Source organism: Pongo abelii, chromosome 11 (assembly GCF_028885655.2).
Source record: "Pongo abelii isolate AG06213 chromosome 11, NHGRI_mPonAbe1-v2.0_pri, whole genome shotgun sequence".
Lineage (NCBI taxonomy): Eukaryota > Metazoa > Chordata > Mammalia > Primates > Hominidae > Pongo > Pongo abelii.
The window spans coordinates 28146592-28170221 of NC_071996.2; the positions used below are offsets into that span (position 1 = coordinate 28146592).

Genomic DNA, 23630 nt, shown 5'->3' on the forward strand with positions numbered 1-23630 from the left:
AGAGAAATCCGTTGAGAAAGATGGTTATAGGCTAAAGGAAATATGAAGACTTGAGGAAAGGAGGATGAAACTTAAGGGCCCAAGTCATAGAAAGTTGTTCATGTTCTAATTATGTGAAATTATTCCTAATAACAAATCATTGTCTCCCCAAATCCTCTCTTCTAGACATAGGGACCCTCTGTAACACATGTTTTGTGATAAATTCACCAGAAAATTGACTTCCACCAGACAGAGAAAGCCCTCTCCTTAAATATAGCTGTATCAAGGAAAAAATGCATTTGGCTGGAAGTAACGGGAAATTTTAACTGTTATTTGAAAAATAAGGAGTTTATTTTTCTCACATAAGTAATCTAGAGGTAGGCAGCTATTAGTACTGGTTCTGCTCCTCAAGAATGCTGTAAGGATCCTAAACCCCTTTACCATTTCTGCTCTGCCACCCTTAGCATGTTGACCTTGGTTTTCATGCTTCTAGCCTACTGGCCACAGGATGGATGCTTATCTCCAGCTTTCTTGAGTTTCAGGAATAAAAGGGAAGGGGAAAAAGACCTTTACCTGAAGCCTTGTCTTTTAATTCAGAGAAGAAAGTACCAGCACCCCCTCTCTCCGGCCAGAACTACACTACCTGCCCTAACTCAGACCAGTTAAAGGCCATAGGGAAAGAGAATAACATGACTGGCTTAGACCAGTCAGAATTCACCCTTGGGAGCTGGAGACCAAGGGCTCTCCTTAACTTTTTGAACAAATCCAAATTCTATTAGCCTCAACGAGGGGATGTTGCTGAGACAAATAACTGTGTGTAGCTACAGAAGGTGCCTACCAGCCTGGCACGGCAGCTCACGCCTGTAATCCCAGCACTTTGGGAGGCCGAGGTGGGTGGGTCACGAGCTCAGGAGATCGAGACCAGCCTGGACAACATGGTGAAACCCCGTCTCTACTAAAAAAATACAAAAATTAGCTGGGCGTGGTGGTGGGCGCCTGTAGTCCCAGCTACTTGGGAGGCTGAGGTAGGAGAATCGATTGAACACCGGAGGTGGAGTTACAGTGAGCCGAGATCGTGCCACTGCACTCCAGCCTGGCAACAGAGTGAGACTCCATCTCAAAAAAAAAAAAAAAAAAAGAAGGTGCCTACCACAACCCACTTCCTGGTGGCATTGTCTTGGCCCATGGAAAGATTTTCTTTTACTCAACTAATATATTGAACAGATACCCTCATGTGAGATTTTCACTTCTATCCTAGGTCCTGGTTTGCTCTCTGGTTCCACACAGAAAGGGGTATATCCAGTTTTTGTGAAACTCATATACTGTAATTTGGTGGTGGGGGAGGAGGTCTTTAGTTGAAATAACACAAATTTAAAGATTCAAAATTAGGTACAGCGTCTTGGAAGGAGGCCACACAATAGCCCTAAAGCTTAAACCAGATTATCTTCACAGTAAATCTACCTCTACCCCTAAGAAAAAACATAATCTCTCTTTCACATCACAACCCTTTAAATAATTGAAGACACTTGTCCCAAGCCTGCAAAATCTTCTCTTGTTCTGATTTCCAGGCTCTTTGCTTCCTTGGTCAGCCTTCTCTGAACTGGTCCACCCTGGTGAGGCCATTCATTCGTGTCAAAGTATTCTGAACAGATTGGCTTAGAGAGAATTCCAACATAAGAATCAGTTCTCTTGGAGACTGAAGCGGTCCTGCATTCCAAAAGAACAGTGATGGCCATGATGATACGGTAGGGAGGAAGCAGCGAATGTACTGGTGAAACAAGAATAGGCCACGAAAAGAAAATACCCTCAGAAGAGTGAGTATCATGAAGAATTTGTTTCTCAAACACTGAATCTAGGAGAGCATTATCTATTCAAAAAATGTGTACAAATAAAATAAATCAACAAACAAAACCAGGCTGGTCATTGTGGCTCATGTCTGTAATTCCAGCACTTTGGGGAGGCCGAGGCGGGTGGATCACGAGGTCAAGAGATTGAGACTATCCTGGCCAACATGGTGAAACCCTGTCTCTACCAAAAATACAAAAATTAGCCGTGTGTGGTGGTGCGTGCCTGTAGTCGCAGTTACTCGGGAGGCTGAGGCAGGAGAATCGCTTGAACCTGGGAGGCAGAGGTTGTGGTGAGTCTGAGCCAAGATAGTGCCACTGCACTCCACCCTGGCAACAGAGCAACACTCCGTCTCAAAACAAAACAAAACTAAACAAAACAAAACTAAAACCAGTCATAAGAAACTCCCATGGCCAGGCACGGTGGCTTACGTCTATAATCCCAGCACTTTGAAAGGCCAAGGCAGGCGGATCACCTGAGGTCAGGAGTTCAAGACCAGCCTGACCAACATGGAGAAACCCTGTATCTACTAAAAATAAAAATTAGCCGGGCATGCTGGTGCATGCCTGTAATCCCAGCTACTTGAGAGGCAGAGGCAGGAGAATCGCTTGAACTCAGGAGGTAGAGGTTGCGGTGAGCCCAGATGGCGCCATTGCACTCCAGCCTGAGCAACGAAAGCGAAACTTCATCTCAAAAAAAAAAGAAAAAAAGAAATGCCCATAAGAGAGACAATTTTATTAGCATATTACAAGGAGCCCGGAGTTTGGTTCAGGAGCTAAAAGGCCCCAAACAACTTTAAGTCCTGTAAAATGAAGATGATGCCAGCTTCCCCACAGAATAGTTATGAACCTTATACAAAATAAATTATCTAACATGTTTTCAAAATCATGCAATACTACATATAAGACAATGCAAATTTTACAGACCTAGGAGCAAAGATAACCTTTGTGCTACGAATGGAAGACTAGAATCTCCTGAAATGGAGCCACGGCCCAAGCCTACTTTCACGTGATTTGGTGGCTCCCTTTACCCAGCTAAATCTTTCCTGAGCCAGAATCGCATGTTTGAAATTCCACCCTTCCCTTCTTTGCAAATATTCCTGGAAGGAGTAAGACCTTAAACTAATTCATACTAAATGATTAGCCACATTGGCTAATTGAAGGACACACTAACAGAATGGGGGAAGGCAGGGGTTGGAAGTATGCAGAGAAGAGACACAGAAGGATGAATTGGAGACAAGTCATTTCTTTCTCCAAAGCCTCCAGGCTTTCCCCCTGCTTCTGGCTACTCAGGGCAAAGGACCTAATGCAACATTTTGTTCAGAATTATCTGGAACAGTGTCTTACTTGGTAGCCTATACTCTTTATTTATACTGTTAGGAAGAAAAAAAAATCAGAAAAGCTTTGATGGCTCCAGGCAAGTTCATGATATTGAGTAATAGGCAGGAGTGAAACTATTTCACCACTGGTTTTGCCTGCTGGTGAAACCATGATGAGACTGAGACTCAGGGGAAGAAAAAGGTAGGAGCCAAGGCTCAATGCTTCTAGAAGTTAATGTGTATATGAGTCACCGGGGGATCTTATTAAAAGGTTTAAGCCTGGGGTGGGGCCTGAGATTCTGCCCTACAAACAAGCTTGCAGTATGTTGACAGTGGACATTAGTGGTCTAAACATTGAGTAACTTGGTCTTTAGGTGACTGTTCCCATACCTGTGACTACTGCTTGACACCAGGGCCAGGGAAGGTATTAGGAGACCATGTGGTAGAAAGATCAGTGGCGACCACCTGCTACTGACTCATTTGGACAAGGCATCATCTTTTCTGGCATCAGTTTTCTCGTGTGTAAATGAGGTAATTAGGCCGGGCGCAGTGGCTCACGCCTGTAATTCCAGCACTTTGGGAGGTTGAGGCAGGCAGATCACTTGATGTCAGGAGTTCGAGACCAGCCTGGCCAACATGGCAAAACCCTGTCTCTACTAAAAATACAAAAAAATTAGCCAGGCGTGGTGGCAGGTGCCTGTAGTCCCAGCTACTCGGGAGGCTGAGGCACAAGAATCGCTTGAACCTGAGAAGCGGAGATTGCAGTGAGCCAAGATTGCACCACGGCACCCCAGCCTGGGCGACTGAGCGAGACTCTGTCTGAAAAATAAAAAATGAAATAAAATGAGGTAATTAGAAGAGAAGATTCTAAGATCTCTTCAAGATCTTAAAACTTATTATTCTAAACCTGTTCCTATACATAAAGAAGATTTTCTTTAATGTTACATTAATCTCAGATACAAAAAATCTGGGTTTAGAGATTATTAGAGTTTTGTTAAAAATAACTCAAACCTCAAGTTTCCTTGAAAGAAATAATTTTATCACACTTTAAATGCCCATTTTCCAAAATGTGTTGGAGAAATATGAGGTGCAGGTTAAAGTTATGACAATACTTTTTCAAACATATAAATTGGTATAGTTCCTTTAAAAATAGTTTCTCTCAAAGAATATTTAATTTGGCTTTAGAGTCAGACAGACCTTCATTCTGGTCTCTGCACTCCATATACTAGCTATTTAACTTCCAGAAGGGCACTTAAACTCTCTGAAGCTCAATTTCCTCATTTATAAAATAGAGATAAAAGTTGAAAGAATGAGCTGGGCGTGGTGGCTCAAGCCTGTAATCTCAGCACTTTGGGAGGCCGAGGTGGGTGGATCACCTGAGGTCAGGAGTTCGAAACCAGCCTGGCCAACATGGGGAAACCTCATCTCTACTAAAAATACAAAAATTAGCCGGGCGTGGTGGTGGGCACCTGTAATCCCAGCTACTAAGGAGGTTGAGGCAGGAGAATCACTCGAACCTGGGAGGCGGAGGTTGCAGTTAGCTGAGATTGCGCCACTGCACTCCAGCCTGGGCGACAGAGTGAGACTCTGTCTCAAAAAAACAATAATAATAATAAATAAAAAATAAATTTAAAAAGTTGAAAGAACGTAATGCAAAGGTGGAAACTGTGTAGTTTAGGGACATTATTCTTAGTGCCGTTAATGCCAGAGAACAAGGGAAGAGTGGTGGGAGATGAAGCTGGGTACTTAGGCAGAAACTACTTCACAGGGCTCTGGATTTTCTCATTATAATCTTTATCCTCTGAGGATTTATTTGGTTTCCTGGCAACAGCCAATAGTCAATCAGAATACCATTCAGTGAGTGTGTTGAAAAATAAGGTATCTAAAAACAATGTATTGAGAGAAGTTGGTGGAAATGGCAGAGTAAAAATCTCTGAAAATCATCACCATAGAAGCAACAAAATGCTGTAAAAAATGTTCAGTATCAGTTTTTTCAGAACTCTGCATATTAGCCAAAGACATACAACAATCTGGCAGATGTTTATTCAGGAAAAATGGCTGAATCTTGATAAGAGCAGTGAGTTTTAGGGCATTTAAACTTGCACTATTCTAATCTCCCCTTTCTAGTTCCACGACAGCCTTAAAAAAGGCAGCCTGGCAGCCCCTGGAGGAGGTAGAACACAGTAGCAGCTTCTTCAAAGTCCTATTCCCAGAGAACTGTCACTACATGATGTCTCGTGGTGCCCTAGAAAACCCCATGGACAAAACTGTCTTTATTTGATGTGACTCAAAGCTCATTCAGGTGGCCGGGAACAGTGGCTCACACCTGTAATCCCAGCACTTTGGGAGGCCGAGGTGGGCAGATCACTTGGGGTCAGGGGCTTGAGACCAGCCTGGCCAACATGGTGAAACCCTGTCTCTACTAAAAATACAAAAATTAGCCAGATGTGGTGGCACACGCCTGTAGTCCTAGCTACTCAGGAGGCTGAGGCACGAGAATCTATTGAACCCAGGAAGTGAAGGCTGCAGTGAACTGAGATCGTGCCTCTCACTTCAGCCTGGGCCACTGAGCAAGACTCTATCTCAAAAAACAAACAAACAAACAAACAAAAAACCAAACCTCATTCAGGACAAAGCACTTTTTTCCTCAGGGTATTTGCTGAAGACAACATTATGGATGCCTGAGGCAGCTGAGTAAATAATAGGCCAACAACAACAACAAATAAGCTCAAAATCAAAAGTTGGGGATGAGATGTCCTTAGGGTCTTTGAAAAGCTCTGATATATTTAAGGGAATCTAGAAGGCCCCTTGTATGCAAAGGGCTATGAATGTGACCAGTGCTATAAAGATGGTCAAGAAAGATCTGAGAACACCCTGAACCCCTAGTGAGCAGGAAGTGAAAAGCTAAGCCAGAGTTTTAAACTACCTGGCTAAATGTTGAAAGGTCGGGCGCGGTGGCTCATGCCTGTAATCCCAGCACTTTGGGAAGCCAAGGTGGGCAAATCGCTGGAGCTCAGGAGTTTGAGACCAGCATGGGCAACATGGTGAAACCCTGTCTCTACCAAAAATACAAAAATTAGCCAGGCGTGGTGGCATGTGTCTGTGTTTGTGGTCCCAGCCACTCAGGAGGCTGAGGCAGGAGGATACCTTGAGGCAGAGGTTGCAGGGAACCGACATTGTGCCACTGCATTCCAGCCTGGGTGACAGAGTGAGACTCTTGTCTCTAAATAAATAAATAACGTGTGCCCCAGCAAACACATAAAGCCTTTTAGCAAAGACTGGGAGAATTACTGCTTCCAGGCATTTAGGGAAATCTCTATCCGGTCATCGGGTGATCACTAAGATAACTGAACAAAGACTTCCGTAGTTACATACAATAAAGAATACAGACTACACAGAATTAGCTCAGGAAAGTTGTGAAACAAACAAATGACAACAACAACAACAAACAGCAACAACAAAACACCCTAGAGAAGGGGAGATTGTAAATGCCAAAGTTTTCACATTGTATTCTTTTTTTTTAAATTTTGCTTTAAGTTCTGGGATACATATGCTGAACATGCAGGCTTGTTACATATGTATACATGTGCCATGGTGGTTTGCTGCACCCATCAACCCATCAATCCTTCATCTAGGTTTTAAGCCCAGCATGCATTAGGTATTTGTCCTCATGCTCTCCCTATCCCTGTACCCCACCCCCCGACAGGCCCCGGTGTGTGATGTTCCCCTCCCTGTGTCCGTGTGTTCTCACTGTTCAACTCCCACTTATGAGTGAGAACATGTGGTGTTTGGTTTTCCGTTCTTGTGTTAGTTTGCTGAGGATGATGGTTTCCAGCTTCATCCATGTCCCTGCAAAGGACATGAACTCATTCTTTTTTATGGCTGCACAGTATTCCATGGTGCATTTCACATTATATTATTTCAAATGACCAGTTTTCAAAAAGAAAACATTAGACAAGGAGCAAGAAATTATAGCCCATACACAGGGCAAAAACCAGTCAATAGAAACTGTCCCAGAGGAAGTCCAAACACTGGACTTATTAGACAAAGAAGTTAAATCAGCTGTTTGGTTGAAAAACCAAATGAGGGTCCAGCATGGTGGCTCAGGCCTGTAATCTCAGCACTTTGGGAACCAAGGTGGGGAGTCACTTGAGCCTAGAAGTTCAGGCCCAGCCTGGTCAATATAGGTAGACCCTGTCTCTACAAAAAAAATTAAAAAGTTACCCAGGCATGGTGGGAGGTCAATGGTGCAATGAGCCGTAATCATGCCACTGCACTCCAGCCTGGGAGACAGAGCAAGATGCTGTCTCAAAACAAAACAACAAAACACACACACACACACAAACAACAACCAAGGAAAACAAATGTAAATTACTAAAGAAAACTATAAGACTGATGTCTTAAACAGAGAACACAGAAAAAAATTATACAAAAAGAAGTAAATAGTAATTCTGAATATGCAAAAGTACAATAACTGAAATAAAGAATTCACTAGAGTAGATCATTTGCAGATTTGAGCTGGCAGAAGAATCAGTGAACTTAAATGTAGGTAAATTAAGACCATCCGATCTGAGGAACAGAAAGGGAAAATAATGAAGAAAAATGAACATAGCCTCAGTGATCTGTGGGACACTGTTATGAGTTGAATTGTATTCCCCCAAAGGTATGCTGAAGTACTAACCTCCAGTATCTGTCAGTGTGACCCTGGAAAAGACCCTTTAGAAAGGGTCTTTACAGATGTAATCAAGTTAAGGTCTAATGACTCGAGGTCATTAGAGTAGACTCTAATCCAAAATGACTGCTGTTCTTATAAGAAAGAGAACTTTGGACAAACAGACAGACACGCCCAGAGAAAAGACTATGTAGATAAAAACAAGGGGAAGACTAGCCATATGACAGACAGAGACAGAGATTAAAGTGAAGCATCTAGTAGTTAGAAATTCCCAGGATTGCCATGGAACACAAGAAGCTAGAACAGGCAAGGAAATATTATCTACTGGATACTTCAGAGAGAGCATGGCCCTCCCCACACCTTGATTTAGGACTTCTAGCCTCCAGAAAAGTGAAAAAACACATTTCTGCTATCTTAAACCATTCAAGGTTGTAGTCTGTGAAACGTTGTTATAGTAACCTTAGAAAACTAATACAGACATTAAGTGTAACAACATATGTACAATCGGAGGTGCAAAAGAAGAGGAGAGAAAAAAGAGTAGAAAGAGTATTTGAAGAAATAATGGCTGAAATTTGCCAAATTTGTTGAAAACATTAATATACATGTTTAAGAAACTCACTGAACTCCAAGAAGGATAAATTCAAAGACATCTACACCTGAGTATGTCATAATCAAACTATCGAAAGACAAAGACAGAGAGAGAATTTAGAAAATAGCAAGAGAAGCATGACCCATTACATACAAGACACCCTCAATAAGATTAATGGCTGATTTCTCATCAGTAACCACAGAGGCCAGCAGGCAAAGGGATGACATATTGAAAGTGCTGAAAGAGGCCGGGCCCAGTGGCTCATGCTTATAATTCCTGCGCTTTGGGAGGCCGAGGTGGGTGGATCACCTGAGGTCAGGAGTTCGAGATCAATCTGGCCAACAGATGAAACCCCGTCTCTACTAAAAATACAAAAAATTAGCTGGGCGTGGTGGCGGGCACCTGTAATCCCAGCTACTTGGGAGGCCTGAGGCAGGAGAATCACTTGAACCCAGGAGGCAGAGCTCGCAGTGAGCTGAGATCTCACCACTGCACTCCAGCCTGGTCAACAAGAGCAAAACTCTGTCTCAAAAAAAAAAAAAAAAAAAGGAAGTGCTGAAATAAAAAACTGTCAACTAAGAATTTTCCATCCAGTGAAACTGCCCTACAAATGTGAAGGATAAATTAAGATACTCCTAAATTTTTTTTTTTTTTTTTTTTTGAGACAGAGTCTTGCTCTGTCACCCAGGCTGGAGTGCAGTGGAGCGATCTCGGCACAGTGCAACCTCCATCTCCCGGGTTCAAGTGATTCTCCTGCTTCAGCCTCCCAAGTAGCTGGAATTACAGGTGTGCACTACCATGCCCAGCTAATTTTTGTATTTTTAGTAGAGACAGGGTTTAACCATGTTGCTCAGGCTGGTTTTGAACTCCTGACCTCAGGTGATCCACCTGCCTCAGTCTCCCAAAGTGTCGGGATTACAGGCGTGTGCCACATGCCCAGCCAAGATATTTCTAAATTAAAACAACAAGGAGCCAATTTCTCACTAGCAGACCTGCCCACAAAAAATACTAAACGTTATCTTTTAGGATGAAATGAAAGAACACTATATAGCAACTCATATCTGCAAAAAGAAATAAAGAGCACTAGTAAAAGTTACTCATAGATAACCATAAAACACAGTGTATATTCATTTTTTGTTAACACTTGGTCTCCCATCTAACTTAAAAGACACCTGCACAAATAGTTTATGTTATCTATGCTGATACGTATACACAGTATAAATATTTCATATAATGACACAGCACAAAGGAGGGGTGAGAAAATGGATAAATATAGAGGCCAAATTTTTGTATCCTATTGAAATTAAATTGGTGTTCATTCACACTAAATTACTATACATTAAGCTGCCCATTATAATCCTTAGGGAAACCACTAAGAAAACAATAAAAATAATAAAAATACATATAGTAAAATAAATGAAGTAATTAAAATGGCACATGAGAAAATATCTAGCACAAAATCAGGTAGTAATGGAAGGAGAGACAAAATAGACACAAAACATATTTAAAAAAGTAGTTAAGTGGCAGATTTAATAGTATTTTATCAGTATTACATTAAATGTAAACGGGTGGCTCACGCCTGTAATCCCACCACTTTGGGATGCCAAGGTGGGAGGATCACCTGAGGTTAGGAGTTTGAGACTAACCTGGCTAACATGGTGAAATCTCGTTTCTACTAAACATACAAAAAATTAGCTGGGCGTGGTGGTGCACACCTGTAGTCCCAGCTACTTGGGAGGCTGAGGCAGGAGAATCCCTTGAACCCGGGAGGTGGAAGTTGCAGTGAGCTGAGATCGTGCCACTGCACTTCAACCTGGGCGACAGAGTGAGACTGTCTAAAAAAAAAAAAAGTAAACAGATTAAACATTTTAATGAAAAGAAAGTGACTTGTAGAAAGGAATAAAAACATTTTTTGCATAAGCCCTAGGCAGGTTCTGAAGATGACTACCTATAGAAATTCTGATCATCACCTTCAATATTGAAATAAATGCCTGGCATCTATACTTGACTATTTAGGACAGTGCTCATTCAGATATGAAAAATGGTAGCATGTCAATTTTAAATGAATGAGTCCTAAGCCAGGCGTGGTGGCTCACGCCTGTAATCCCAGCACTTTGGGAGGCTGAGGCGGGTGGATCACAAGGTCAGGAGTTCAAGACCAGCCTGGCCAAGATGGTGAAACCCCATCTCTACTAAAAATACAAAAAATAGCCGGGCATGGTGGCAGGGGCGCCTGTAATCCCAGCTACTCAGGAGGCTGAGGCAGAGAATTGCTTGAACCCAGGAGGCAGAGGTTGTAGTGAGCTGAGATCGCGCCACTGCACTCCAGCTTGGGCAACAGAGCGAGACTCAGTCTCAAAAAAAAGAAAAGAGTCCTAATTCAGGTGAGATTTGATGACACAGAAATTGGACATGCATTACTTTCCTGTGAAATGTTACCAAGTCAGAAGTTCTTTCATCTACTTCTTCAGTAACCCAGCTGAAGTATGGTTACTGAGGTAGCAACCCAGACCCAAAGTTACCTAAGATGAACATAACAGTACAGATCAGAAAATCTAACTTGTGCTACTTCCCATAGTCATGTGAACATCATCAACTCATCTACTCCCTGGGTTCATTTTCAGGTTAAATGATTTCAGCTCCTGTTTGTGCTAGCATGTGAGAGATCTGAGAGTCTTTTGTATATGTGAACATTACCACATAGGTAAGGTGAGTTAATGAGTTTTGGAAATACTGGTTTTAGGCTTTTCTGTCCTGCTGAATTCTCTGTTTAATTTCCTAGTGAAGCTTCAAGTTTGCCTTACCCAATCTTCTGGGCCAGCGCATCTTTGTTAGGGATAAGCTAGATCTGTAAGATGCCAAATCTGTATTTGAACCAATGACATTTTAGTATCAGAATGAAATATGAAAACTGCCAGTTGATAGGGTAAAATATGAGTCATTTCTTTTCTTTTCCTTCTTCTTCTTCCTCCTCTTCTTCTTCCTCTTCTTCTTCTTCTTTTTTTGTGACACAGGGTCTTGCTGTGTTGCCCAGGCTGGAGTGCAGTGGTGGAATCACGGCTCACAAGCCTCAATCTCCCGGGCTCAAGCAATTCTCCCACCTCAGCCTCCCAAGTAGCTGAGATTACAGGTGCAACCACCATGCCTGGCTAATTTTTATATTTTTTTGTAGAGATGGGGTTTCATCATGTTGTCCAGGCTTGTGAGTTCAAGCAATCCTCCTGCCTTGGCCTCCCAAGGGCTGGGATTATGGGCATGAGCCACCGTGCCTGGCTATCTATTTCATATATAGTTCAACCTAATAATTAGTATTTTCATTTAGGAGGTTTATTAAACTTAGTACGACAACCTGAACTCCTGCTTTCCTCCAATTTTTTTCTTAAGGAATCCTCATGGCTTACACTAAGTGAAAGACATTTTTAAAAAACACTGTGAATATAGGTTTTAATATTCCACTTAACATCAACGTTTGCTTTGTATTCGAATACATGGCTTAGAGAAGACAAAGGAAAAGATTGGGTAGGAGTCTTCCTAGGTTTGGAAGAAGTTACTTTTATTCATGATAGTCTTTTAAATTCAACCAATTTTCACTTATTAGCCAAATTTTATCTAAGATAGTAAACCCCACTGTCTACCAAAAAAGCATCAGTTTGGATTTAATCAGGAAAAAGAATTTTAGGCCACAAAGATAATCTTCAAGATAATATTTTCAAAAAGGATAATCTTTTCTAAACAAAGAAAAGTGAAGAAACAAAATCCGGCAGCACATAAAAAAATAAAACACTGTAAAGAAAATGGGGGATCACTTACGGAATTTTTTTTTTTTTTTTTTTTTTTTGAGACAGAGTGTCACTCTGTCACCCAGGCTGGAGTGCCATGGGGCGATTTCAGCTCACTGCAACCTCTGCCTCCTGGGTTCAAGCCTCAGCCTCAGCCTCCCCAGTAGCTGGGACAACAGGCATGCGCCACCATGCCCGGCTAATTTTTGTATCTTTAGTGGAGACGCTTGAACTCCTGACCTTAAGTGACCCTCCCACCTCGGCCTCCCAAGTGCTGGGATTATGGACATGAGCAACCCCGCCCAGCCAGAATGTAAGGAACTTTCAATTACATGAAGTCAATAAAATGTGGGGAAAATTCACACGATTATTACAATACATGCCCCCAAATAACACTTTATTAAACTAAATAGCTATTTGTGATTAAAAAATGGTGAACTATGATAAAAAGTTCTTTAAAACAGTGAACAGTATGAATCAGAAAATCAATGAACAGTATGCATCAGATAATCAACAGAAAACATCATACAAAAACTTGAAACACCATTAAAGTAGCACCAACATACAAATGTTTCTTAGCATGGTTATTATTCAATAGTTTGCTGGTTGGCCTAGGTGGCCAGAAATAGAGAAAAAATAAGTAATCAATATTGAAAAGGAAGAGACCAAATCATTATTTTTACATATAAAGTCAAAAGGAGCAAATAAAAACCTATTTAAAATTAACAAGCGGCCAGGTGCAGTGGCTCATGCCTGTAAATCCAGCACTTTGTGGGGCCAAGGTGGGCGGCTCATCTGAGGTCAGGAGTTCGAGACCAGCCTGGCCAACATGGTGAAACCCCATCTCTACTAAAAAAAAAATAAAAAATTATTTGGGCGTGGTGGCAGTTGCCTGTAATCCCAGCTACTCTGGAGGCTGAAGCAGGAGAATCACTTAAACGCAGGACACGGAGGCTGCAGCAAGTGGAGATCGTGCCATTGCACTCCAGCCTGGGAGACAAGAGTGAAACTCCCTCTCAAAAAAAAAAAAAAAAAAAATTAACAAGCCATTACCAGACTGAAGAAAATTTAAAAAATCAAGTTTTCCTTTTTATCATAACAATAATTTATTGGGAAATATAAGTTTAAAATTCCATTTATAATATCAACCACTACTTTCAGTATTTAGAAAAAAACAATATTTAAAACTTAAGAAAATTACTGAAGGACATAAAAGAAGATTTGAATACTTGCAAAGATGTTACATGTTCTTTTAAGAGGATCCTCATTTTGTGTAAATGTCGTTATAAATCTACAGGTTTAATGTAATTCCAATAAATAAATCTCAAAAGTATTATTATTAGGGGGTGTGGCTTTTTGTGGAAAGATAAGAAAAACCACGAAAACAAAGCACAGAAGACTTACTTGTCTATCAATACTTTATTACGAAGCTACAGGAATGAACATAAAGATAAAAGGAACAACTTCGGGAAATCTTTATATGTAAGAGAATTTATTTTATTTATTTATTTTACTTTACTATTTTATTTTATTATTTTAGAAACAGAGCCTTGCTTTGTCACCCAGGCTGCAGTTGAGTGGCACTGCAGCTCACCAGCTCACTAGTGGCACTAGCTCACTGCAGCTTTGAACTCTTGGGCTCAAATGATCCTCTCATCCCAGCCTCCCAAGTAAGTGGGACTACAGGCACATGCCACTGCCTCCAGCTAATTTGTTTTATTTTAAAATTTTTATTTTGTAAAGACTGTGGTCTCACTTTGTTGCCCATGCTGGTTTTGAACTCCTGGCTTCAAGCAATCCGCCCGCCTCAGCCTCCCATAGTGTTGAGATTATAGGCATGAGCCCTCATGACTGGCCAGGGAATTTATTATACAATAAAATATCTTTCATAATTATTGGGACAATCAGAGTCTTTTTTTTTTTTTTTTTTGAGATGGAGTCTCGCTCTGTCACCCAGACTAGAGTACAGTGGTGTGATCTCAGCTCACCGCAACCTCTGCCTCCAGGGTTCAAGTGATTCTCCTGCCTTAGCCTCCCGAGTAGCTGGGACTACAGGTGTGTGCCACCATGCCCAGCTAATTTTTATATTTTTAGTAGAGATGGGGTTTTACCATGTTGGCCAGGCTGATCTCGAACTCTTGACCTCAAGTGATCTGCCCATCTTGGCCTCCCAAAGTGCTAGGATTATAGGTGTGAGCCACCGCACCCAGCCTGAATCAGAGTCTTAACCTGACACAAATGGATAGGCTTCCAAAGATTCATAAGAACCCTGATGTTTTATGCAAAATTTTGTATGTGTGATGTACATATTTTGGGGGAGACTGTCCACAGTTTTCCTTCCATTTTTATTTATTTATTACCTTTTTTTTTTTAAATTTTTTCAAGACGGAGTCTTGCTCTGCCACCCAGGCTGGTTGTGGAGTGCAGGAGCGCGATCTCGGTTCACTGCAACCTCCGCCTCCTGGGTTCAAGGAATTCTTCTGCCTCAGCCTCCTGAGTAGCTGGGATTACAGGCACCTGCCACCACGTCTGGCTAATTTTTTGAGACATTTTTAATTGTTCATAGAATCAGCTTGTCAATTTTAGGAAAAAAAAACTGCTTGGATTTTGATTGGGATATTTTGAATCTATACATCAGTTTAGAGACTACAATCTGAACACTATTGAGTTTTCCAGGCCATTTATTTACGTCTCCTTTAATTTCTCTCAATAATGTTGATAGCTTTGTGTACAGATTTTGCACTTGACAGAATATGAAGCCATTTATGGTGAAAACTTTCAGGATAGTAGCATTAGAAGGATACTTCTTCAACGTGGTAGAGGAAAGTCTAAAAAAATGCCTACAGCTAATATTACATTTGACAGTGAAAGAATGAACACTTTACCTCTAAACTGTAGAACATAGTAAGGATGTCCACTCTCACCACTTCTATTCAAAATTGTAATGAAGGTCCTAGTCAATAAAATAAGGAAAGAAACGGGAAAAAAGGGCATTTGGATTCAAAAGCAAGATGCTAAAGATGTTAAAGACTCTATGAAATGGAAATTAGAACTAATAAGTGATTTCAGCAAGTTTTCAGGGCACAAGATTAATAAACACATCAATTATATTTCTACATACTGGACACAAACCATTTAAACTTGATATTTTAAAATACTAGTTATAAAAACATCAAAAAAAATTAAATACCTTGGATAAATTTAACAAATATGTGCAGGCAAACTTTTCTAAGAAATTATTTGCCTCCAATAAGCTGCACCCATTTAAAGTGTGCAATTCAGTTCCTTTTTTTTTTTTTTTTTTTTTTTTTGAGATGAAGTCTCACTCTTGTCGCCCAGGCTGGAGTGCAATGAATGGCATGATCTCGGCTCACTACAACCTCCGCCTCCTGGGTTCAAGCTATTCTCCTGCCTCAGCCGCCCGAGTAGCTGGGATTACAGGCGCCCCTCACCCTGCCCAGCTAATTTTTGCTTTTTTGGTAGAGATGGGGTTTCGCCATGTTGGCCAGGCTAGTTTTGAACTCCTGATCTCGTGATCCGCCCGCCTTGGCCTCCCAAAAGTGCTGATGTGTCCGGAATTGGTGGGTTCTCGGTCTCACTGACTTCAAGAATGAAGCCGGGGACCCTCGCGGTGAGTGTTACAGTTCTTAAAGGTGACGTGCCGAGTTTGTTCCTTCTGATGTTCGGAGTTCCTTCCTTCTGGTGGGGTTCGTTGTCTCGCTGGCTCAGGAGTGAAGCTGTGGACCTTTGCAGGTAAGGCAGCGCGTCTGGAGTTGTTTGTTCCTCCTGGTGGGTTCGTGGTCTCGCTGGCTTCAGGAGTGAAGCTGCAGACCTTCGCAGTGAGTGTTACGGCTCATAAAGGCAGTGTGGACCCAAAGAGTGAGCAGCCGCAAGATTTACTGCAAAGAGGGAAAGAACAAAGCTCCCACAGCGTGGAAGAGGACCCCAGCCAGTTGCCACTCCTGGTTCTGGCAGCCTGCTTTTATTCTCTTATCTGGCCCCACCCACATCCTGCTGATTGGTCCATTTTACAGAGAGCCGAGTGGTCTGTTTTGACAGGGCGCTGATTGGTGCCTTTACAATCCCTGAGCTAGACACAAAGGTTCTCCAAGTCACCACCAGAGTAGTTAGATACAGTGTGTGGATTGGTGCATTCACAAACCCTGAGCTAGACACAGGGTGCTGATTGATGTGTTTACAAACCTTGAGCTAGATACAGAGTACCAATTGGTGTATTTATAATCCCCTAGCTAGGCATAAAGGTTCTCCAAGTTCCCACTAGACTCAGGAGCCCAGCTGGCTTCACCCAGTTGATCCTGCACTGGGGCTGCAGGTGGAGCTGCCTGCCAGTCCCGTGCCGTGCGCCCACACCCCTCAGCCCTTGGGTGGTCGATGGGACTGGGCGCTGTGGAGCAGGGGGCGGCACATGTTGGGGAGGCTCCGGCTGCACAGGAGCCCACGGAGGGGGGTGGTAGACTCAGGGCTCAGGCATGGCGGGCTGCAGGTCCCAAGCCCTGCCCCACGGGAAGGCAGCTAAGGACCGGTGAGAAATCGAGCGCAGGGCCGGTGGGCCGGCACTGCTGGGGGACCCAGCACACCCTCCGCAGCCGCTGGCCCGGGTGCTAAGCTCTTCATTGCCCGGGGCCGGCAGGGCGGGCCAGCCACTCCGACTGCTGGGCTGCCGAGCCCACACCCACCCAGAACTCGCACTGGCCCGCAAGCACCACGCGCAGCCCCAGTTCCCGCCTGCGCCTCTCCCTCCACACCTCCCGGCAAGCTGAGGGAGCCGGCTCCAGCCTCGGCCAGCCCGGAAGGGGCTCCCACAGTGCAGCGGCGGGCTGAAGGGCTCCTCAAGTGCCGCCAAAGTGGAAGCCCAGGAAGAGGAGGCGCCCAGAGCGAGCGAGGGCTGTGAGGGCTGCCAGCACGCTGTCACCTCTCACTGGGATTACAGGTGTGAGCCACCGCACCTGGCCAATTGAATTACTTTTGATAGTTTTATATGCCCGTAAAACCACCATGATCAAAACAGAACAGTGTCACTGCCAAAAGATTCCTCCTGTTCATCTTTGGACCGTCCCTCCCCTTACCACCAGCCCCAGCAACCTCTGATCTGCTTTTTTAAAGACTATTTATATTTAATATGATTATCAATATAACTGGGTTTCAATATGACATCTTGCTATTTGTTTTATCTGCTCCTGGTTCCTTCTTCTTTCCTTGATTAATATGGAATTTACTGAATATTGCTTAGGATTCTGTCTCCACTTAGGGTACTGAATATTGCTTAGGATTTTATCTCCACTACAGGCTTTTAAAAAAAACGGGCCTACTGGAGAAGGAAACATATTGTGATAGCATATTCTCAGTGTTTGCTTTTAAAAATGCCTTCCTGTGTCAAACTTTGAGTCACTAAAAGAAAACAGTTTATGATGCAACCTAAAGAAAGCATGCTTACATTTGCCTTTTAAAGCTGGATATTGTTGTTGGCACAATATAATATAGTGCATAATGGGGAAAGAAAAAAGGTTCTAATAACCTAAAGTTTTGCTTAGAAAGTATCTTATTCATGCCAGGCGTGGTGGCTTACACCTGTAATCCCAGCACTTTGGGAGGCCAAGGCGGACGGATCACGAGGTCAGGAGATGGAGACCATCCTGGCTAACACGGTGAAACCCCGTCCCTACTAAAAATACAAAAAATTAGGCGGAGCTTGCAGTGAGCTGAAATGGCGCCACTGCACTCCAGCCTGGGCGACGACAGAGTGAGACTCCGTCTCAAATAAATAAATGAATAAATAAATAAATAAATGTATCTTATTCATCAAGCATTTCCATTCACTGAAAGAAAACAGTTAATGATGGATCTTTAAGAAAGCAAGCTGCGGCCGGGCATGGTGGCTCACGCCTGTAGTCCCAGCACTTTGGGAGGCTGAGGTGGGCAGATCACGAGGTCAGGAGTTGGAGACCTGACCAACATGGTGAAACCCCGTCTCTACTAAAAATACAAAAATTAGCTGGGCGTGGTGGTGCGCACCTATAATCCCAGCTACTTAGGAGGCTGAGGCGGGAGAATTGCTTGAACCCAGGAGGTGGAGGTTGCAGTGAGTAGAGATTGCACCACTGCACTCCAGCCTGGGTGACAGAGTGTCAAAAAAAAAAAAAAAAAAAAAAAAAGCAAGCTGGCCAGGCCAGGCACAGTGGCTCACGCCTGTCACGCCTGTAATCCCAGCACTTTGGGAGGCCAAGGTGGGCAGATCATTTGAAGCCTGGAGTTTGAGACCAGGCTGGCCGTCATGGTGACATCTTGTCTCTACTAAAAATACAAGAATTAGCCTAGCGTGGTGGTGTGTGCCTGTAATCCCAGCTACTGGGGAGGCTGAGGCACAAGAATCACTTGAACCTGGGAGGCAGAGGTTGCAGTGAGCCGAGACTGCGCCACTGTCCTTTAGCCTGGGCGACAAAGTGAGATTCCTCAAATAAAAAAAAAAAAGAAAGCTGGCCAGACGTGGTGGATCACTCCTGTAATCCCAGCACTTTGGGAGGGTGAGGCAGGAATGATCACTTGAGGCAGGGGTTTGAAACCAGCCTGGGCAACATGGCAAGACCTCGTCTCCACAAATATATGTATATGTGTGTGCGTGTGTGTATTAATACACATATGTGTGTATATATATGTGTTTTATGTATACACACACACACACACATATTAGCCAGGTTTTGTGGCACACACCTGTAGACCTAGCTACATGGGAGCTTGAGGTGGGAGGATTCCTTGAGCCCAGGAATTCGAGGTTACAGTGAGCTATGATGGCGTCACTGCACTCCAGCCTGGGGACATAGCAAGACCCTGTCTCTTAAAAGAAAGTTCTGTGAGTCACCAATAAGAAAAAACATTGTAGAAAAAAAGAAAGAAAGTTTACATTTACTTTTTACTGGTGGATTTCTCTATTGGCCTACTGGCGCCTATTAAAGAAACATCTTATCATATTCTCAATGTTTGTTTACAAATGCCTTTCTATGTCAGACTCTTCAATTCATTGAAATAAAATAGTTGATGAATCTTTCAGAACTAGCTTTAAAAAAATCACCAAAAATCTAAGGGGTTATATTTCAGGCACTGTTCTAGGCACTGGGGACACAGCAATGAGCAATACAACATCCCTACCTTTCTAAAGCTGATATTCTAGCACACAATTAGACTGTAAGCCAAAATAAATAAGTCAAATATATAGTATGTGAGGTCCACAAATAAAGCATGAGAAGAGGATGGGAAATGTTGGGGGTGGGGCTGCCTGTACATTTTTGATAATAGGCTTTATTTTTTTTGAGCGGTTTGAGGTTAACAGAAAAATTGAGGACAGAGTAGAGTTTCCATATAACTTCTACTCCACAGTTTTCTCTATTAACGTCTTGCATTACTGCTGTGCATTTCTTACAACTGATGAGTCAGTATTGACGTATTACTAAAGTCCATCAATTACCTTAGGTTTCACTCTGTGTGTGTTGCACATGCTATGGATTTTTGTTTTTTTTTTTTGAGATGGAGTCTCTCTCTGTCGCCCAGGCTGGAGTGCATTGACGTGATCTCTGCTGACTGAACCTCCGCCTTCCAGGTTCAAGCGATTCTCCTGCCTCAGCCTCCCGAATAGCTGGGATTACAGGTGCACCACCACACCTGGCTAATTTTTTTTGTATTTTTAGTAGAGACGGGTTTCACCATGTTGGTCAGGCTGGTCTTGAACTCCTGACCTCAGGTGATCCACCTGCCTTGGCCTCTCAAAGTGCTGCGATTACAGGCGTGAGCCACCACGCCCGGCCTACATTCTATGGATTTTGACAAACATATATAATGACGTTTATCCACCATTATAGTAGAGAACAGGATAGGTTCACTGTCCTAAAAATCCTGTGTTCTGTCTATTCATCCCCATCTTCCTCCTCACCTATCACTGATCTTTTTATTATAGTATCCCCATAGTTTTCCTTTTTCTAGAATGTCATACAGTTGGTATAGTACAGTGTGTATGTAGGCTTTTCAGATCCACTTTTTACACTTAGCAATTAATATGTATTTAAAGGCTGTAGGTCTGAGTGGTTGCTGCTGAAATGAGCAAGTTCATGAAAACCTGGGAAAGTGGTGTTTGTCCTGGCCATACGCTACTCTGGATGCAAAGCCGTCATCGTGAAGAACATTGATGATGGCACCTCAGATCGCCTCTACAGCCATGCTCTGGTGGATGGAATTGACCACAATCACCGCAAAGTAACAGCTGCCATAGGCAAGAAGATCCAAGAGGTCAAACATCAAGTCTTTTGTGAAAGTTTATAACTACATCAAATCACCTACTGCCCACAAGGTACTCTGTGGATATCCCCTTGGACAAAACTGTTGTCAGTAACGACGTCTTCAGAGATCCTGCTCTTAAATGCAGGGCCCAAAGAGAGGCCAAGGTCAAGTTCCAAGACAGGAACAAGATGGGCAAGAACTAGTGGTTCTTCCAGAAGCTATAGTTTTAGATGCTTTGTTTTGGTCATTAAAAATTTTGAAAATATATGCATTTAAGGCTCTTCCATGTCTTTTAGTGACTCAATAACTGATTTCTTTTTGTTGCTGGATAATGTTACATTGTATGGATGCACCACAATTTATCCAATTACCTATTGAGAGAAATCTTCGTTGCTTCCAACTTTTGACAATTATGAATATAGCTGCATTTGTGTGCATGTTGTTGTGTAGATATCTTTTTTTTTTTTTTTTTGAGATGGAGTCTTGCTCTGTTACCAGGCTGGAGTGCAATGGCGCAATCTCTGATCACTGCAACCTCTGCCTTCCGGGTTCAAGCGATTCTCCTGCCTCAGCCTCTCAAGTAGCTGGGACTACAGGTGTATGCTATCACACCAGGCTAATTTTTAAAAATTTTTTGTAGAGACAGGGGCTCGCCATGTTGCCCAGGCTGGTCTCACATTCCTGAGCTCAAGCAATCCTCCCACTTCAGTCTCCCAAAGTGCTGGGATTATAGGCATGAGCCATCGTGCCCGGTTTAGTAGCCTTTTAAAGGTTCCACATATAATTAAAATTATGCAGTATTCTTCTGTGTCTAGCTTAGTCCAACCAGCATAATGTCCTCTAGGTTTATCCATGGTGTTGCAAATTCCTTTATCCATTCATCTGTCAACAGACACTTAGGCTGTTTCCATATCTGGGCTATACTCTGAATAATGCTGCTAAAACATGAGAGCGCAGAGATCTTTTTTTTTCCCTTTCTGTACTTTTTTTTTTTTTTTTTTGAGATGGAGTCTTGCTCTGTCACCAGGCTGGAGTGCAGTGGCACGATCTCAGCTTACTGCATCCTCCGCCGCCCAGGTTCATGTGATTCTCCTGTCAGCCTCCCGAGTAGCTGGGATCACAGGCATGCACTACCATGGTCGGCTAATTTTTGTATTTTTAGTAGAGAGAGAGTTTTCACCATATTGGCCAGGCTGGTCTTGAACTCCTGGCCTCAGATGACCCACCTGCCTTGGCCTCCCAAAGTGCTGGGATTACAGGTGAGAGCCACAGCGCCCTGCCTCTTTCTGTACTTCAATGGATGAAAACAGCTATCTTTATGATGTACTGATTTCACTGCCTTTTCGGAAGATATCCGGAAGAGAGATACTTCCTCTCTTATCTTTTATCGTATCTGGATCATATGGTAGCTCCGTGTTTATTTTTTTCGATGTAACTATGCTGTTTTCCATAATGGCTGTACCAATTGATATACTCCCACCAACAGTGTACAAGGGTTGCCTTTTCTCCACACCTTCACTGACACTTAATGATTATCTTAGTAAGTGTGAGGTGGTATCTCATTGTGGTTTTAACTTGCATTTCCATGATTAGTGATATTGAGCACATTTTCACATACCTGTTGGCCATTTTTATGCCTTCTTTGGTAAAATGTTCAGGTCCTTTGCCCATTTAATAACTGGGTTATTTATGCTATTGGGTTATTTATTTTTGCTATTTAGTTGTGAGTTCTTTATATATTTTGGATATTAACCCCTTATCAGATATATGGTTTGCAAGGCCGGGCTCACGCCTGTAACCCTAGCACTCTGGGAGGCCAAGGCAGGCAGATCACCTGACATCAGGAGATCGAGACCAGCCTGACCAACATGGTGAAAACCCGTCTTTACTAAAAATACAAAAATTTGCTGGGAGTGGTGGAATGTGCCTTAGTTCCAGCTACTCGGGAGGCTGAGGCAGGAGAATTGCTTGAATTGCCTGGGAGGCAGAGGTCGTAGTGAGCTGAGATTGCACCATTGCACTCCAGCCTCGGTGACAGAGCGAGACTCTGTCTCAAAAAAAAAAAAAAAAAAAAGATATATGGTTTGCAAATATGTCTCAAGTGTGGGTTACCTTTTAATTTCGTTAATTGTTTCTTTTGCTATGCAGAAGCTTATTAGTTTGATGTGGTCCCACTTGTTTTTGCTTTTGTTGCCAGACCTTTTGGTGTGATATCCAAAAACATTATTGTTAAGGCCAATGTCAGGAAGTTTTCCTATGTTTTCTTCTAGGATTTTTACAGTTCCAGGTCTTATGTTTAAGTATTTATTCAATTTTGAATTGATTTTTGTGCATAGTGGAAGGGTCTAATTTCATTGTTTTGCATGTGGATTTTCAGTTTTCCCGGCATAATTTGTTGAAAAGATGGTCTTGGCATCCTTATCAAAAACCATTTACCCATATCAGTGAAGGTTTATTTTTGGACTCTATTCTGCTCCATTGTTCTATGTGTCTGTTTTCACATCAGTACCGTAATATTTTGATGACAGCCTTGTAATATAAGTTGAAATCAGGAAGAGTGATGCCTCAACATTGTTCTTTTTTTTTTTTGAGATGGAGTTTTGCTCTTGTTGCCTAGGCTGGAGTGCAATGGTGTGATCTTGGCTCACCACAACCTTCGCCTCCCAGGTTCAAGCAATTCTCCTGCCTCAGCCTCCCAAGTAGTTGGGATTATAGGCATGTGCCACCACACCCAGCTAATTTTGTATTTTTAGTAGAGATGGGGTTTTGCCATGTTGGTCAGGCTGGTCTCGAACTCCCGACCTCAGGTGATCTGCCTGCCTTGGCCTCCCAAAGTGCTGGGATTACAAGTGTGAGCCACCATGTCTGGCCCAACATTGTTCTTTAAGATTGTGTTGGTTATTTAGGGTCTTTCTTGGTTCCATACACATTTTAGAATTTTTTTTTTCTATTTCTCTGAGTGATGCCTTTGGAATTTTCATAGAAATTGTGTTGAATCTGTATTCTGGATAGTACACAGGCATTTTAACCATTTTTCCAATCCATGAATATGGGATACATTTCCAATTTATATCTTCTTCAATTTCTTTTATCAATGTTTTATAGTTTTTATTGTACAGATATTTCACCTCATTGGTTAAATTTATTCCTATGTATTTTATT

At 42.6% G+C, this 23630-nt stretch overlaps 1 pseudogene; it reads left to right on the top strand.

Annotated features, from left to right (window-relative positions):
- The first annotated feature begins 20287 nt into the window (after nt 1-20287).
- Nucleotides 20288-20692, top strand: LOC100432576 (large ribosomal subunit protein eL27-like; annotated as a pseudogene).
- The last annotated feature ends 2938 nt before the right edge of the window (nt 20693-23630 follow it).